This window comes from Rhinatrema bivittatum, chromosome 8 (assembly GCF_901001135.1).
Source record: "Rhinatrema bivittatum chromosome 8, aRhiBiv1.1, whole genome shotgun sequence".
Lineage (NCBI taxonomy): Eukaryota > Metazoa > Chordata > Amphibia > Gymnophiona > Rhinatrematidae > Rhinatrema > Rhinatrema bivittatum.
This window is the reverse complement of record NC_042622.1, coordinates 200,017,482-200,036,719: the sequence shown is the minus strand read 5'-3', so window position 1 is coordinate 200,036,719 and position 19,238 is coordinate 200,017,482. Positions and strand designations below refer to the sequence as shown.

The following is a 19,238-nucleotide window of genomic DNA, read 5'->3' as shown; positions in this document are numbered from 1 at the left end:
CCCATAATAAAAACCCTTGACGACACACTAAAAACCTGGGATAACTATTTAACTAAAATAACACAGCTTCTCTCACAACTCTCCCTCTCTCTCAACCAGAGCAAAACAGAAATCATATAAATATCAAGCAGTTCCACCACACCCATCACCCTCGATTGTACAGGAACCCCCATGGACAAACTGATAACCTCCACAGTAAAAGACCTTGGTGTAGTACTTGACACCAAACTCAGCCTCAAAAAACACATCAGCACTATAATAAAAGATGGATTCTTCAAACTTCAGATCCTAAAACGTCTCAAACCGCTTCTCTACTCCCAGGACTACCAAACCGTCCTCCAAACATTACTCTTCTTAAAGCTCGACTACTGCAACTCCCTCCTCGGCCTTCCTGCCTCCATCCTCAGACTGCTACAGCTACTTCAAAACGCAGCCGCAAGATCTCTCGCAAACAGCAAAAGATCTGACCACATCATGCCCATCCTCAAGGACCTACACTGGCTACCCATCACCTTCAGAATTCAATATAAAACCCTAACACTCATCCACAAAAAACTGAACAATAACAAAATGAACTGGCTAAACACATCCCTTCACTACCACATCCCCCAAAGGAATCTTCAAACCACCAATTCCGGACTCCTCCCAATCCCCTCCCCTAAAACGATACACCTGTCCACTGTTCGGGAACGCACCCTCTCAGTGGCATGCCCATCCCTCTGAAACAACCTTCCATTACAACTCAGAATCGAACCCTCGACCCAAATATTAAAAAACTTCTGAAAACATGGCTCTTCCAAAAAGCCTTTCCTCCGGATACCTAACCCCTCACCCGTCATCCGCCCTCCAGAACATTTTCATAACGCACTCAGAACTTCCTTAATATTAGCCGATAATGACAAATTTCTAAGTTTTCAAGTTAATTCCTTATGTGTTCATCCACCCACTTTAGATAAATATGGTAACTACTTATTATGTAATTCTATAAGTGTTATGTTTTGTAAGGTTTGGGTGGACCCTTGGACACTGTGGCAGCTGACCACGCCCATGGGGGGAAGTCTCGTGAGGGGCCACAGGTCAGGCTCAGCTCTGGACACACAAACACAGATTATATCTTTATTTAAACAGTTTATGAAGCCACCAGAGGTGGCAGTAGTGAGTAGAAGGTGGAGCCCGGCTGGGCTAGTAGTCCTCAGGGCGCTGGAACAGCGGTTCCTCCGGTAGCAGTGCTGTAGTGAAAAGAACTGAGAGAATGAGTACAGTAAGACATTCACAGAGTCCCCAGTATGGAGAAGCCCCGAGATAGGGAGAGCTGGCCCTAGAGGAGCGAGTACCAGATCCCTGGGCACAGAGACTCGTTGGCAAAGTTCTCACGCAGCAGTTCTCCATGGAAGGTGGCACTGGTGCTGGAACGGAGGCAGGCCCTCGAGGAGCGAGTACCTGGTTCCAGGGAGACAGCTTTGAGGAGTGGATGGTAGTAGTACTCACAGATGGTGTCTGTAGCGAATTCTTCCAAGTAGAAGAGGAGATGGACACAGGCAGCGAGTCAGGGAACATGGGCCCTCGAGGAGCAAGTACTGGTTCCTGATAGCGACCTGAAAGAAGCAGAGAGGCCCCTGAGGAGCGGGTACCCCATTATCAGAAAAGAGTCCAATAGAAGTTGGAGGCAGAGTAGCTGGGTACAGAAAGTGAATCCCATCCATAGGAAATCCCTTGCTAACTCAACGGCTAGCAATAAACAGGCTTAAATATCCGGGCAGCATGACGTCATCACAGGGGGACGCCCCAGAGGTTCGCGCCATAGAGGAAATAAGAATGAGGGCTGCGCATGTGCCCTAAGGTACCTGAGGAGCATGGCGGGAGGCAGCGCCCAAGCCGGTCCGGGGACGCCGGAGAGGACGGCAGGCAGATGCTGCGGCAGCCAGACGTCCACAAGGAGCAGGAGGAGTCGCAGAAAAAGAAAGGTAGGTGGAGTGAAGCTGTCGGGCAGTGACGGTTGCAACAATAAATTATTCTGTAAGTTCCCAGTTTCGCTTTCAATGTATAGTTACACCATTGCGTTATCTCTATTTCTAAGTTATTGTATACATTTCTTGTTATCTTGTAAAAATAAGAAATCATGTCTTATTTGACCTAACAGTTCATTGTAAACCGATGTGATATCTCGATCGAATGTCGGTATATAAAAATAAATAAATAAATAACTTTGTATTACTACAGCAAGGGTTATTTTTCCCTATATGCATCACTTTGCACTTGTCCATGTTAAATTTCATCTGCCATTTGGAAGCCTAATCTTTCAGTCTCACAAGTTCATCCTGCAATTTAACTACTCTGCATAATTTTCCATCATCCGCAAATTTGATCACCTCGCTTGTCGTAACACTTTCCTGATGATTTATGAATATATTAAAAATTACCAGTCCTAGTACAAATCCCTGAGGCACTCCACTGTTTACCTTTTTTCACTGTGAATACAGACCATTTAATCTTACTCTCTTTCTGTCTTTTAACCAGCTTCCAATCCACAAAAGGACATCGCCTTCTATCCCACGACTTTTAAATTTTCTTAGAAGCCTCTCATGAGGAGCTTTGTTGAACACCTTCTGAAAATACAAAAACACCACAGATACCAGTTCACTTTTGTCCACATGTTTATTCAATCCTTCTAAAAAAATGTAGATTTGTGGGGCAAGATTTCCTGTGGGTAAATCCATGCTAGCTGTGTCCCATTAAACCATGTCTATCAAAAGGGTTTGGATAAGTTCCTAGAGGATAAATCCATAAACTGCTATGATGGTAATTAATAAGCAATAGTAGCTTGTGATCTATCTAATTTTTGGGTACTTGCCAGGTACTTGTGACTTGGATTGGCCACTGTTAGAAACAGGATTCTGGGCTTGATGGACCTTTGGTCTGACTCAGTATAGCATATCTTATGTTCTTAAAATGTTTTATGATTTTATTCTTTATAACAGTTTCCACGATTTTGCCTGGCATTGATGTCAGGCTCACCATTCTATAGTTTCCCAGATCACCACTGGAGCTCTTTTTAAATATTGGGGTTACAATGGCCATCTTCCAGTCTTCAGGTACAAAAGATGATTTTAATGAAAGGTTACAAAATTAATTGAAATAGGTCTTAAATTTCATTTTTTAGTTCTTTCAGAACCCTGAGGTGTATACCGTTTGGACCAGGTGATTTACTACTCTTCAGTTTGTCAATCTGGCCTACCACATCTTCCAGGTTCACCGTGATTTGATTCAGTTCATCTGAATCTTCACTCTTGAAAACCATCTCCAGAACTGGTATCTCCTCAACATCCTCTTCAGTAAACACCGAAGTGAAGAACTCATTTAGTCTTTCTGCGATGGCCTTATCTTTTCTAAGTGCCCCTTTAACTCTTCGATCATCTAACGGGACAATCGACTCCATAAGTTTTCTGTTTTGGAAATATTTAAGAACATTTTTATTATGAGTTTTTGCTTCTACGGCCAACTTCTTTTCAAATTTTCTCTTAGCCTGTCTTATCAATGCCTTACATTTATCTTGCCAATGCTTATCCTTTATCCTATTTTCTTCTGTTGGATCCTTCTTCCAATTTTTGAATGAAGATCTTTTGGCTAAAATAGCCTCTTTCACCTCACTTTTTAGCCATGCTGGCAATTGTTTGACCTTCCTTCCATCTTTCTTAATGCATGGAATACATCTGGACTGCGCTTCTAAGATTTTTTTTTTTTTTTTTTTAACAATGTTCACGCCTGTAGCACTCTTAACCTTTGTAGCTGCACTTTTCTTTTCTTTTCTTTCTTTTTTTTTTTTAACTATTTCTCATTTTATCAAAGTTTCCCTTTTGAAAGTTTAGTGCCAGAGCCATGGATTTATTTACTGTTCCCCTTCCAGTCAATTTAAATTTGATCATATTATGATCACTATTGCCAAAAGGCCCCACACCATTACCTCTCTCACCAAATCCTGCGCTCCACTGAGAATTAGATCTAAAATTGCTCCTTCTCTCTTCTGTTTCTGAACTAATTTCTCTAGAAAACAGTCGTTTATTCTATCCAGGAATTTTATCTCTCTAGCATGTCCTGATGTTTCACTTACCCAATCAATATTGGGGTAATTGAAATCTCCATTACTGAACTACCAATTTGGTTAGCTTTCCTAATTTCTCTTAGCATTTCACTGTCCCGTCTCATCATTTTGTCCAGATGGACGATAGTGTACTCCTATTGTTATACTCTTCTCCAACACACAAGCGATTTCTACCCATAAAGATTCGATTGTGCATTTAGGGCGGGATTTTAAAAGGGTTACGTGTGCCAGGCCTATTTTAGAAAGGCCCGGCGACGCACATAAAGCCCCGGGACGCATATAAGTCCTGGGGCTTGCAAAAGGAGTGGGGAGGGGGCGGGCAGCCCGGGGGCAGGGTCAGGCTCCTGGCAGAACGGCCATACTTGCTGCTGTGCCGGGGATTGTGCGCTGGTGCGCGCAACTTACTTCAGCCCCAGGGCTGAAGTAAGTTTCCCAGATAAAAAAGAAAAAAAAGTTAGGGGGGAAAGAGCAGGGGAGGTAGGGGAAGGGAAGGAGGGGTGGGGGGTAGGGAATGGGAGAAGGCAGCGCAGCTCAGAGCGCGCAAAAGAAAATTACTTCCTTAGCTGCTAATTTTTGTTCCTGTAGTACCAAGGATCAGTCCAGACGGTGGGTTATGTCCCCCGTCCAGCAGATGGAGTCAGACAAAGCTTCAGAGGGTGCTGACATATCAACCAGTGCACCCTCCCTAGATCCTCAGTATAGAGAATATCAAAGCCAGAATAACAAACTAGAAAGGATTGGATCAAGTGTATCTGAAAGTAGATCAAATGATACTAACAATTGCAACTTGCAAAGAGAACTGTCGAACAGCCTCGAGGAACGGAGGCGAAAGACCAACAGAAAACCAAAAATAGCAATGTAATGGCAGATCGAGCAGGCAAACCCCAGTATCCCAGCTGTAACCGGGAGGGTGTCTGGACTGATCCTTGGTACTAGGGATGTGAATCGTTTTTTGACGATTTAAAATATCGTCCGATATATTTTAAATCGTCAAAAATCGTTAGAGCCACGATACAATAACAATTCCCCCGATTTATCGTCAAAAATCGTAATTGGGGGAAAGGGGGAGGGGAAGGGGGAGGGCGGGAAAACCGGCACACTAAAACACCCTAAAACCCACCCCGACCCTTTAAAATAAATCCCCCACCCTCCCGAACCCCCCCAAAATGCCTTAAATTACCTGGGGGTCCAGCGGGGGTCCGGAATGACCTCCTGCAATCGAATCGTGTTGTCTTCAGCCGGCGCCATTTTGCGCCACCATTTTGCAAAATGGCGCCGGCTGAAGACAACACGATTCGATTGCAGGAGGTCGTTCCGGACCCCCACTGGACCCCCAGGTAATTTAAGGCATTTTGGGGGGGTTCGGGAGGGTGGGGGATTTATTTTAAAGGGTCGGGGTGGGTTTTAGGGTGTTTTAGTGTGCCGGTTCACGATTTTAACGATATTTTAAAAACCCAAACGGCGACGATACGATTCCCTCCCCCTCCCAGCCGAAATCGATCGTTAAGACGATTGAGGACACGATTCACATCTCTACTTGGTACTACAGGAACGAAAATTAGCAGGTAAGGAAGTAATTTTCTTTTTCCCTGTACATACCAGGATCAGTCCAGACAGTGGGATATACCAGAGCTTCCCTAAATCGGGTGGGCCCCTGAAAGCCCTGCTCGAAAGACCCGGTCGCCAAAGTATCCGGAGGTTGGCGACTGTAGATGCAGATGGTAATGTCTTGCAAAGGTATGCAGTGTCTTCCGAGTCGCAGCCCGATAAATTTCCTGAGATGAGACGGATTAGGGTTCCATCCAGGAGGTTGCCTGTGAATGGACCTTGATACCCACTAGAGGAGTCCGACCCGCACCGACATATGCGGTCGCTATTGCTTCCTTGAGCCATCTCGCGATCGTGGTCTTTGTGGCCTGCGACCCTTTTTGTGGCCCCGACCAGAGGACGAACAAGTGGTTGGAAGTCCTGAAGTCGTTAGTAACTTCCAAGTATCGGATTAGGCTGCGCTTGACGTTCAAATGTCGTAGAGATCTTGGCTCGCTGGCTGCGAAGGACGGGAGCTCTATCATCTGCTTCACATGGAAAGTTGAGACAACCTTGGGAAGGAAGGAAGGCACTGTATGTAAGGGATACCCCGGTGTCCGTAAAACGAAGGAATGGTTCCCTGCACGAGAGTGCTTGGAATTCCGAGATGCAGCGTGCGGAGCTAATGGCCACCAGGAAGACTGTCTTCAGGGTGAGGTCCTTGATGGTGGTGTGGCGAAGGGGCTCGAAAGGAGGACCTGCGAGAATCCTGGGAACCAGGTTAAGACTGCAAGAGGGGCAAGGGTCCCGGACCAGACCGGAGGCCGTAGATGTTTCGCCCCCTTGAGGAAACGGGTGATATCCGGATGAGACAAAGAGAGAAGGGTGATCGGTTGACCGAATGAATGAACCCAATGCGGAAACTTGTACTCGCAGAGAATTGTAGGCGAGTCCTTTGTCCAGGTCGTCCTGTAGGAATGCAAGGACCTGGGGTATTGAAACCCTGCTAGTATGAGTGTCATGGTCAGTGCACCATGACTCAAAGACCTTCCAGACCCTCACATAGGCGACCGAAGTGGAGGTCCTCCTAGCCTGTAGAAGGGTTGAGACTACCGCGTCAGGGTAATCTTCAGGTCGCAAGACAGAAGCGTTCTGCCTGGTTGAAAAATACCAGCCCTTGATGGAGTAGACGAGGAAGATGTCCGAAGCGCAGTGGGCAGTCCTCTGCGAGGTTGAGCAAGTCTGCAAACCATGGTTCCGTTGCGGCCACTCTGGGGCAACCAGGATGACGGGCCCCCGATGTCTCTCTATTCTTCATAGCACCTTGCCCACTAGAGGCCAGGGCGGGAATACATAGAGGAGGAGATGACCCCGGCCAGGGGAGGACCAGTGCATCTACGCCCTCCGCCCCGTGTTCTCGCCTGTGACTGAAGAATCGTGGTGCCTTGGCGTTGGAGGCATCGCCATGAGGTTCCAGGCAGGGTGTCCCCCAGCGACTGATGAGGAGCTGCATCGCCCTCGTCGGAGAGAGAGACCACTCCCCGGGGATCCAGAGTCTGTCGGGTCAAGTAGTTCCGCCTGAATATTGTCTACGCCTGTGATGTAGGAAGCTGCCAGGCGTGTGAGGAACCGCCTCTGCCCACGCCATCAGGCGGGCTGCTTCGAGAGCCACATGTCGGCTCCTTGTCTGCCCTTGGCGGTTGATGTAGGCTACAGTGGTCGCGTTGTCAGACAGGATCCGCACTGCTCGATTTCTCACGAGAGGCAGGAAATGAATAAGCGCCAAACGCACCGCCCTCGTTTCCAGGCGATTGATTGGCCAGACGGCTTGCGCCTTTGTCCACTGCCCTGGGCGGAGCTCCATTGACACACTGCTCCCCAACCCGTCAGGCTGGTGTCGGTGGTGACCACCACCCAATCCGGCATTTCGAGCGAGGTGCCTTGTGCGAGATGCAGTGGATCCAACCACCAAAGGAGGCTGGATCTGGCAATCGAGGGGAGAGGGAGGATGAACTGGTAGTCCTGCGATACCGGTTTTCCAGCGCGAGAGTAGTGCTGCTTGTAAGGGACGCAGATCGATGGTGGAGGCCATGGATCCCAGGTGGAGGCCATGGATCCCAGGATCTGCAGATAATCCCAAGAGGTGGGCTCCAGAAGCGCAGCGAAGCATTGGATCTGGTCTCGGAGAGATTGCGCCTTGTCCAGGCATAGGAAACCTTGCCCTGAACTGTGTCGAAGCGCGCGCCCAAGAAATCCAAATGCTGCGAAGGCCTAAGACTGCTCTTGGCGAAGTTCACCACCCAGCCGAGAGATTGAAGGAGTTGAACGACCCGAGAGACTGCCCGCTGTCCCTGGGAGAAGGTCTTTGCCCGGATGAGCCAATTGTCCAGGTAAGGATGGACTAGGAGTCCCTCCTGTCGGAGAGCCGCTGCCACTACAATCATGATCTTTGTGCACGTCTGCGGTGCGGTCGCCAATCCGAAGGGGAGAGCCTGGAACTGAACGTGCTGGTTGAGAATCTTAAAATGCAGAAATCTCTGATGAGCCTTGCGGATTGGAATGTGGAGATAGGCCTCTGTCAGGTCCAGAGAGGCGAGGAACTCTCCCTGATGTATTGCCGCAATCATGGAGCGCAGGGTCTCCATTCGGAAACGAAGGACCCTGAGGGACTTGTTGACCTCCTTGAGATCCAAGATTGGGCGGAAGGCTCCGTCCTTTTTGGGTACGATGAAGTAGATTGAATAATGGCCCGAACCTACCTCTCCGGAGGGGATGGGCGAGATGGCCCCAAGATCCAGGAGCCTGTCGAGGGTTTGTTGCACAACTTGTCGCTTGTGACTCGGACTGCACGGTGAGAAGAGAAATCTGTCCCTTGGGGTGCGAGCAAACTCGAATGCGTAACCGTTCCTTAGGATGTCTAGGACCCACTGGTCCGAGGTGATTTGAACCCACTCCTCATAGAAGAGGGATAGTCGCCCTCCGATCCGGGGGGTCAAGGAGTGGGTGAGCCTGGCATCATTGGGGAGATTTGGAGGAAACCCCTTTCAGAGCTCCCTCCCTGGGTGGTCTGCGTCCACGAAAGGAACGGGGCCATGACTGTGTTCTGGTGGATGGAGCCCGGGGCACCGTCTGCCGGGGTCCACGATAGCGGCGTTGAGTGCGGGGCTGACTCCGGAAAGAAGTGAACAATTGATTAGGCCGCTGGCAGTCCTCGGGCAGACGATGGAACGCATTTTCCCCCAAAGACTTAATGATCTGGTCGAGGTCGTCTCCGAAGAGAAACTTGCCCTTGAAAGGAAGAGATCACAGGCTGGATTTGGAAGAGGAATCTGCCAACCAGTTGCAAAGCCAGAGGAGGCGCCTTGCCGAGACCATGGACCATGCTAAGACCCGGAGCAGATCGTACAGAGCATCCGCTCTGTAGGCTATGACGCCCTCCAGGCGGTCTGCTTGGACTGCATCCTCCGGCGGTAGTTCCTGAGAGGTGAGAAGTTGTTGGACCCAACGGAGTCCAGCCCTCTGTGCGAAAGAACTACAAATGGCAGTGCGAACACCAGGGGCCGAGACCTCAAAAAACCCTCTTTAGGTAGACTTCCAGCTTCTTATCCTGGAGGTCACGCAGGGTCGTCCCACCAGTGACTGGTATTGTAGTCCGTTTGGTAACCGCCGACACCGCTGAATCCACCTTAGGAACCCTGAGGAGCTCCAGGAAGTCCTCTGGAAGCGGATAAAGTTTTTCCATCGCCCGGCCGACCCTGAGGGAGGCTTCGGGAGTATCCCATTCCCTGGCCAGGAGCTGTAGGAAGGTGGCGTGGGTGGGAAAGGCCTGGGATGAGGGGCACAGGCCAGCCAGAACTGGATCCCCTTTCTTGCTAGAAGAGGCGACGACTGGCGGGTCCTGGGGGGTCTAGGGGAGGCTTGAGGTCCAGCTCCTGCAGGATATGAGGGATTAGGTCCTCTAGCTCCTCCTTTTGAAAGATGTGAAGGACCCGCGGATCATCATGATCATGATGATACGGACTGAAACCATGGTTTCAGTCTGTATCATCAGGTTACTGTCTCCCTAAGGAGGTTAGCATAGTCCTTCCCAAGAGGAGGGAGGTGAGCCGCTCGGAGCTGACAAACGAAGAGCGCCGCAGGGAGCGGGAAAGGTGCCTCCGCTGTACCCTTATCCCCGGCAAGTGACAGCAGAGGAATGTGCCTCTCTGCTGAGGCGGCCCCGGGGAATGCGCGTCTCGGGGCCACTGGGGAAAGCACGGTGAGGGGGGGAGGGGCTGGCACCAACAGCATCCACCGCCCTAACAGTAAAGAGGCTAGAACCTGTAGGAGGAAACAGGAAAAAAAATAACAGAAAAGCCCGAAGGAGCCACTTACCCCACCGAAGGAGGGATGGGGGAAGGGAAGGTGCCCACACAGCACTGCTTGCAAGCGATGAGAAAACGCCCACACAGAGCTTCTAACTTTCTTAAAACTTTTTTTTTTTAAACAAACTTGATCCAACCTTGAGAACAGAAGAAGAAAAAATAGAATTGTGGAGAAAAGTCCACCAAACAGGGGAAACACACGGTTCCCCTACTCCTATCTGCTGGAGTCAGAAAGATACTGAGGATCTAGGGAGGGTGCACTGGTTGATATGTCAGCACCCTCCGAAGCTTTGTCTGACTCCATCTGCTGGACGGGGGACATAACCCACCATCTGGACTGATCCTGGTACGTACGGGGAAGGTGTGATTTTCTGCAAGGAGAATTGTTCTGTCAACTGGTAATGGAACCTACATGGGAGGGAGTGATACTGGATCTGGTGCTTAACAATGAGGACACTGATGTTGTAGCTGCCGACCATCTTGTATCACTGGATAGTGTGGTCACTGGGTGGTGTGATTCCCTATTTAGAGCACAAGAGGTGAAGGTTCATTCAGAAATTCAAAGGCAAGAGTCCTAGACTTAAGGAAAACAAATTTTGTTAAAATGGGACAGTATCTTAAGGAGTCAGTAGCTGATTGAGAACATCTAGGGGAAGCAGAAGAGCAGTGGGCAAAACTAAAAGGTGATATAAGGGAAACTGCCCTTTTTGTCAGAAAAGTAAATAAAGGAAAGAAGAGAGACTACTATTGTTTTCTAAAGAAGTAGCTGAAAAGTTAAAGGAGAAAAGGTTAGCATTCATAAAAATTTGTAAATTATCATTAAAATCATCCATTGTACCTGAAGACTGGAGGAAAGCAAATGTAACCCCAATATTTAAAAAGGGCTCCAGGGGCGATCCGGGAAACTACAGACCGGTTAGCCTGACTTCAGTGCCAGGAAAAATAGTGGAAAGTGTTCTAAACATCAAAATCACAGAACATATAGAAAGACATGGTTTAATGGAACAAAGTCAGCATGGCTTTACCCAGGGCAAGTCTTGCCTCACAAATCTGCTTCACTTTTTTGAAGGAGTTAATAAACATGTGGATAAAGGTGAACCGGTAGATATAGTATACTTGGATTTTCAGAAGGCGTTTGACAAAGTTCCTCATGAGAGGCTTCTAGGAAAAGTAAAAAGTCATGGGATAGGTGGCGATGTCCTTTTGTGGATTGCAAACTGGCTAAAAGACAGGAAACAGAGAGTAGGATTAAATGGGCAATTTTCTCAATGGAAGGGAGTGGACAGTGGAGTGCCTCAGGGATCTGTATTGGGACCCTTACTTTTCAATATATTTATAAATGATCTGGAAAGAAATACGACAAGTGAGATAATCAAATTTGCAGATGACACAAAATTGTTCAAGGTAGTTAAATCACAAGTAGATTGTGATAAATTGCAGGAAGACCTTGTGAGACTGGAAAATTGGGCATCCAAATGGCAGATGAAATTTAATGTGGATAAGTGCAAGGTGATGCATATAGGGAAAAATAACCCATGCTATAATTACACAATGTTGGGTTCCATATTAGGTGCTACAACCCAAGAAAGAGATCTAGGTGTCATAGTGGATAACACATTGAAATCGTCGGTACAGTGTGCTGCGGGAGTCAAAAAAGCAAACAGAATGTTGGGAATTATTAGAAAGGGAATGGTGAATAAAACGGAAAATGTCATAATGCCTCTGTATCGCTCCATGGTGAGACCGCACCTTGAATACTGTGTACAATTCTGGTCGCCGCATCTCAAAAAAGATATAATTGCGATGGAGAAGGTACAGAAAAGGGCTACCAAAATGATAAGGGGAATGGAACAACTCCCCTATGAGGAAAGACTAAAGAGGTTAGGACTTTTCAGCTTGGAGAAGAGACGACTGAGGGGGGATATGATAGAGGTGTTTAAAATCATGAGAGGCTTAGAACGGGTAGATGTGAATCGGTTATTTACTCTTTCGGATAGTAGAAAGACTAGGGGGCACTCCATGAAGTTAGCATGGGACACATTTAAAACTAATCGGAGAAAGTTCTTTTTTACTCAACGCACAATTAAATTCTGGAATTTGTTGCCAGAGGATGCGGTTAATGCAGTTAGTATAGCTGTGTTTAAAAAAGGATTGGATAAGTTCTTGGAGGAGAAGTCCATTACCTGCTATTAAGATCACTTAGAGGTAGATCTTCAAAATATACACGAGCGCGTACTTTTGTAGCCGCGCGTATCTTATATAATCCGGGGTCGGCGCGCGCAAGGCTGCGCAAAATCGGCAGCCTGCGCGCGCCGAGCCGCGCAGCCTGCCTCCGTTCCCTCCGAGGCCGCTCCAATTTCAGAGCGGCCTCGGAGGGAACTTTCCTTCTCCCTCCCCCCACCTTCCCCTACCCTAACCCACCCCCCCGGCCCTATCTAAACCCCCCCCTTACCTTTGCGCGCATCGACCGGCAGCCCCGCTCCGTCCTCCGGTCCCGGGGGGTGGTCCTGAGGCCTCGACCACGCCCCCGGGCCGGCGCCACGCCCCCGGGCCGGCGCCACAGCACGCCCCCGAAACGCCGCGTCATTTCGGGAACGCCCCCTCCCTCCCCTTTTCAAAAGCCCCGGGACTTACGCGCGTCCCGGGCCTTTACGCGCGCCGTCAGCCTATGCAAAATAGGTGCGCTGGCGCGCGCGGGCCTTTTAAAATCCACCCCTTAGAGAATAGCCACTGTCATTAGCAATGGTAACATGGAATAGACTTAGTTTTTGGGTACTTCCCAGGTTCTTATGACCTGGATTGGCCACTGTTGGAAACAGGATGCTGGGCTTGATGGACCCTTGGTCTGACCCAGTATGGCATTTTCTTATGTTCTTATGTTCTTATAAACTATAAGATATTGCAGAAAGAGGAAGACAGGCAACAATATCTGGAAGAGCTAAGAGAAGCTGGGAAAGTAGTCAGGAATATAAAAACTCAAATGAAAGAAATACATAGGGTAAAATGGGGAGGAGGGACAAGACTATTTTTAGATATGATAGTGATAGAAGGAAGTGCAAAAGTGGCCTTATGAAGTTCCGAGATGAAGAGGAGGAATATGTAGAGGCTGATGAGGAAAAAGTGAAATTGCTTAATGAATATTTCTATTTGGTGTTCACTGTGGAAGGGTCTGGAGCAGGACTACATAAAACAAACACAAATAAGAGTGGCAGTGAGGTAAACCTCAATGTTCAGAATAGTGTGCATGTGAGGAGCTAACTAAATTGTAGATAAAGTGATGGGGCCGGATGGGATACATTCAAGGGTATTAAGGGAAATTAGAGAAGACCTTGCAGCTCTGCTGGCTGACCTTTTCAATACTTCTTTAGTCGGGAGTAGTTCCAGAGAACTGGAGGGGGGAAGATGTGGTTCCTATTCATAATAGTGGAAGTAAACCGTTCTGATGGCGAAACTGAATGATGGTATACAAAAATGTCAAATAAATAAATACATACATACAGGCCAGTTAGACTGATCTCTGTGGTGAGCAAATTAATGGAATTGCTGCTAAACAGAGGATAGTGCAGTTTCTGGAATCCAATGGATTGCATAATCTTATCAGTGAATATGATCAATTTCTTTGATTGGATGACCAGAGAGGTTGGATCAAGGGAGAGAACTAGACATAATGTATTTGGATTTCAGTAAGAACTTTGACACAGTTCTACACAGGAGACTTACAAATAAATTGAGTGCTCTTGATATGGATTCTAGAGTGACTGACTGGGTTAGAAACTGGCTGAGTGGGAGACAAGAAAGGGTAATTATAAATGGTGTTTATTCTGAGGAAGGAGGTGTTACTAGTGGTGTGTACTGGACCGGTTCTTTTCAATTTTTTTTTTTGTAATTAGAAATTTTTATTGGATGTTATCAAATAACCAATGCAATAACAAAAGGCACAAAGAAACATCCATAATTCTTAGCATAATTCACTAACCTACCCACCCCCATTCATGCAAAACATAAACAATGCGAGGAAGTGACATCATGATAGCAATTGGTGGCTGTTATGACTGTCGGCTGTGGCTGCCCGTGGCCAACCCAACTCACGTCTTATGCTGCCCTGCTCTCCTCTCCGGGCGAACTCACGGCTGTGCCCAGCTGCTCCCGACACATGCCGTCTATCTCATGTGAAGCAGGACTTCTCATGGCGGTTGGGACGCCGCCGACCTCCATGCCTCCTCCAGGCGTTCCTAGGCGCGTGCCACCGAGTCTACCTTTAAGGACGCTATGGGGGAACCTCAGGGGCATCTCCTATTGATGACATCTCCAACTGGGATTCATAAGCACTGCCCTGGCCCCGCATTAATCGATGTGGCAACGAGTTCCTTCGCTACTGGTGCTTGTGCCTGTCTGCCCGGACGTCTGTTCCTGCTTGAATCTCTACCTCAGTTCCTGGACTCTGGCTCGGGTACCTGCTCCTCAGGGGCCTGTGTGCACTTCTTGGGAGACTTGTTCCCAGACCTCCCTGCTCCTCGGGGTGGTCCCTGTGCCGCTCCAGAGGTCCTGCCTATTGGCCCCTCTGCTCCCTGGGATCACCCTGGAACTACCTTACAGAGACTCTTGCTTCACACTTCCCCGCTCCTCGGGGCCATATCTGTCTGTGTCTACATCTCTACACCAGTTACTTACTCTGCACTTCCCCGCTCCTCAGGGCAGTGCCTATGTCTCTATACCAGCAACTTGCTTTGCACTTCCCGCTTCTCGGGGCAGTGCCTACATCTCCTCATCAGCGAATTACTCCACTCTTCCCCGCTCATTGGGGTATGACCTACATCGCTTCTTCAGCAACTTGCTCCATGCCTCCCCGCTCCTCGGGGCAACGTCTACATCTCTTCTCAAGTGACTTTGCTCCTGCTTCCCCTTTCCTGGGGCAGACTCCATTACTACTGCTAATCAGACTCTGCACTTCCCCGCTCCTCAGTGCAGCCTATGTCGCTGCTGCTAGGACCGACTCTGCGCTTCCCTGCTCCTCGGGGCAGTCCCTATTACTCTGTTATTACGCTATACTACAGTTGTGTCTCCTACTACTGCTGACCTCGCCTTCTGACTGTGAGGACCTGTGGGACTCCTCCCCTCAGGCTGTAACAACATTCACCTCGGGCCAAGGGTCCACTAACCCATGAATCCTAACAGAGGCTTGAACGAGAAGCTCCAGCCTCCGATAATCGGAATCCCTCCCTGAAATAAACATCACAGCATTTGACAAGCCCCGGACTCGTTCACCAACTCCTCACAGAATGGAGATGTCTGTATGCAAAAAAATGCCCGATCTTAAACAGTTCTCCTATGAGTTAGCAGTGGCAAAAAATCCCGGAGATCACGCTGAGGGGGGAGAGCAAGAAAATGGTGGCGATCCCGCAAGCCCTGCGCCAGGAGATGAGGTGAACTGCGTGGGTGACCTGAGAACAGTGACTCACTCTCCCGGGAGGACTTCTAAAGGTGATTCGGAAATCTTCATGCAGATATGGGCCAATTAAAACAAGAACTCAAATCCATCGTGTCAGAGCTAAGGAGTGAGTGTATTGAGCTGGGGAACCATGTGGAAGCAATCGAGCAAAGGCAAGAGGAACAGGATACTGTGACTGATGGAATACAGCAGGAAATACAAATTCTATGTGAAGACAACATTAAGCTAAGGGACTGGGTTGAGGACCTGGAAAACAAATCTAGAAGAGGCAATCGCACTTCAAAGGTGTTCCAGAAGAATGGGGAAATTTTGTCTGACACTGAGGCAATATGAGCTAGGTTCTCCCAGTTTATCAGGAGTTATATGCCACCAGGCAAGATATATTTTAATAAAAATATATCAGAGACCAAAGTCCTTCAGGTGATCAAAGAACTGAAGGTGGGGAAAGCACCTGGGTTGGACGGGTTCTCAACAGGATTTTATAAACAATTTCGCTCCCTGGTGGACGTCCTCTATCACAGGCATTCAATGATTTGTTATCATCAGGTACCATAGTTGCTGAAGCTAATAGGACGGGCATAACCATCTTGCTGAAGCCCGGGTGAGATGCGACTTTGTTACGGCTCCTAAAGGCCAATTTCACTTATAAATTTAGAAAGGTGCTGAAGAGACAGTAAATGAATGGTACACCATACAGCCTCGCACTTTTTAATCTCTCTGCCGCTTGAGAAAAGATGCTCTAGAGATCAAAAGGCCAGGGACATAAACCATTAAGCAGTCCCATATTACAATAGAAGAGGAATCATCAATATCATTTCTGACCAGAAAAGCTTGGAATTGGCCAATAAAGTATTAAAATCTTTATCTAGCAATAATGATTCATTTAAATGCCAGAATTTATTTTCTGGATCACAGTTATCAAAAAGAATATCCACCTATATAGGGGTATGATAAGACCAAACTATGGCTTCAATACCCGATGCAATAGCATTATGGAGAACAGATTTGTCCACCAGAAAATAATCAATTCTTGAATAAGAATTGTGAGAATTTGAGTAAAATGTGTAAGAGCGTGAGGTGGGAAAATGCACTCTCCAAACATCTAGCAAATGCCAATCTTCCATAAGGTCTTTCAATTGTAACGTGGCTTGTGAGAAATCGACATAAAATTGTGATATCTTGGCCCTCCCAAGACCAGGTATTTCGCTTCTTAGCAACTGCAGCAATCCACTCTTTTATAGTGAAGTCATGGAAACAGACAATAATGTCTCTTAACCGGTTATTATTAGGGACCCCCAACTGCCTGATGAGCTCGATCCAGCTTAACAACCGGAAGTTCAGGCACACCATCTTCAGAATTTGACATGAGGAGAAATTTACAGAAATGCTCTATCAATGCTGTGCAGTCAGCATTTTCAAGGGATTCTCGAAAGCTGTGGAACCATACCCGGTTCTCCAGGTGTGCTACCTTTTCTTTAATAGTAAAGGTATCGTCCTGTAGGTCAGAGCAGACCATGTGGAGATTTTTGGTGGCCTCCGTTTGATATTGCACGCGGGTATTGAGTTTGTCAACACGATGCCCCAGGGTGGCGATCTCCTCCTTCCATCATGCTCTTTAATTCCTTCTTGTAGTCCTTTAAATCTTTACGCAGGCTGCAAAACCATTCCCTAAATTTGGCACGGGACGGTAAGTCTGCTGATAAATGGCTGATGCATTAGCGGGGTCTGAGATGTCTTCTAGGCCTTCCAGGAGATCACCCTCGCGGCCTTCTCCATCCTCAGTAGCACTGCCTTTGCGATAAGAGAACTGATGAAAATCAACCGATTTTCGCTTGGCAGCCATCATTCCATCACCACAAAACAGCAGGCTTGTTATAATAGCAGAGAAAGTGGTTTTAGAGGCTCCAATGAAAAGAGATACACTAGGTTAGGAGAGGAGCTCCTCAGTTAAGCTGCTATCTCCACCAATGATTTCACTTCCCCCCAGTCAGCTATATTCAAAATATTAAAGCCGGTTAAGTAGTGATCTGGCTTTAAAAATAAAAAATTATCCAAGCAGGCTTGGCAGTCTAATTCCCCAATCCCTACCCCAGAACAAAAAATATGGGGCCTGTGCCCCCCCCCCCCCCAATACTGATGGAAAGGGGTATGGGGTCAATTGCTGTCCCTCTCCTGCAATTGGTCAAAAAGTACTTACCTTTGGCCCCTCCTCATCCCCCCTCTCTAGTCAGACCAACTCTAACCCTCCTACTCCACTTGGCACCCTCCGAAACCATTTGCTGCTACCAGGATAGCATTAATCACATACTACAATTCCAATGGTAGTAAGGGGTTTGGCAGAGTGCCAAGTGAGGTGAGAGGGTTAGGATTCATCTTGGGGTGGGAGATGAGGAGGTAAAGCTTTTCTTAACCAATCTCAGGGAGGGAGAGGTGAGGACTGGCCTTGTACTTCAGTGGATGTGGTAAAGGAAAACAATAAATTCAAGAAAGCATGGGACAAGTACAAAGGATCGTAAATTATGAAGGGAAAGCCAGAGATCAATTGGGTCCATTGCAGTAGGAAGTAAACTGGAAGATTAGACAAGGCCTTATCTATTGTTATATTCTGTTTTTCTAATGGCATAGAGTAGGAATAACGTTGTGTGTGTGCGTGTGTGTAAAACCTGTTAGCGAAGATACAGCATCTCCAAAGGTTTAGAAATTTGACAGCTGAAAGTTGACAACAGGGCCAGATTTAGAATATGGGCACCCATAGGCAGGATTGGGGAGTGGGAAACCCTGGAGATTAGTGGGTGAAGTCCTACTATCTCCACTCCTCTCTCTAATGCCATAGCAGTGCCCCTTTGAAGTGGGTCGCTAAAGCAGGCTCCTCCTTGGTACAGTTGTACTCCTATTTGGCTGGGTATTTGGCACCTTAGACTATTGCCGATGCCTAAATCCAGGCCTGGCTGACAACTGTAGGTGTTAATAAAAATTATAGCAGACTATCAATAAATAACATTTTCATCAGTCAGCAATCTTACTGGCCACCTAAGGCGCAGCTGTCACTCAATAGGATTCCTTAATATTTTTTTGCTCCCTTTTTCAGCACAGACTTTCTTCTCCCCACCCCCAACAATATATATCCCATCGCTTCCATTATGTTTCCAGTCACACTGCACAACACCGAAAAGAATAGCGAAATTCCCAAACCATTCCCCCACCCGGCTCCGGGGACTTGGAGCTACCCACTTCCGGCCAAGAGGTCTGCAAGCCTCGCCCTGGCGCACGCGCAAGACGCGCCCGCAATTTCGCTCCCATTTCTCCCTTCCCCTCCCTGGGTGCCTCGGCCCCGCCCTGGCCCCTTCCCGACGCCTGCGCAGCTGACGGGAACCAGCTGAGGCCTTGGACGGCTTTTGAGCCTCAGCGGTTGAAATGACGTCACCGCGTCGGCGAGCTCAGTTCGGGTGACAGTGAAAACCCAGAGACCGGCGTAAAGAAAGGCGAAGGCGGATGGGGACGAAGAGAAAAGCAGGCTTCGGTTTTACGCCAGCTTAATTTCTTTTTCGAACCTGTTTAAATAAATAAGACACATAGGTATTGTTTTGGGTTTTTTTTTGTTCTTGTTGTTTCCCCTCGGTGAGGTCCTTGTGGGAGGGGAAGTCTCCCTTCGCTGCCGCATGCGAACTTGAGCGAGCGGACGGGGTGAAGCGGGAGCGGCCGCGGAAGATCGCGCTTCCCGTCGGTAAGTGCAGGGGAGGCTTCAGGGCCCTGTTGCCGCTGCGGTTATGTACAAGTAAAAAAAAAGAAGAAAAGAGGT

The 19,238-nt window shown here is 47.9% G+C and overlaps 1 protein-coding gene across 4 annotated transcripts in view; it reads left to right on the top strand.

Moving 5' to 3' along the window:
• Window positions 1-18,806: 18,806 nt before the first annotated feature.
• Window positions 18,807-19,238, top strand: part of PAFAH1B1 (platelet activating factor acetylhydrolase 1b regulatory subunit 1) — a 253,167-nt gene continuing 252,735 nt past the window's right edge. For 2 of the 4 annotated variants that reach the window (XM_029612510.1, XM_029612506.1), the window contains exon 1: window positions 18,807-19,015. The gene's annotated coding sequence lies outside the window, so the exon portion shown is untranslated. Of the gene's footprint in view, window positions 19,164-19,238 lie in introns of all 4 variants that reach the window. The other 2 variants (XM_029612508.1, XM_029612503.1) reach the window with 1 other exon arrangement.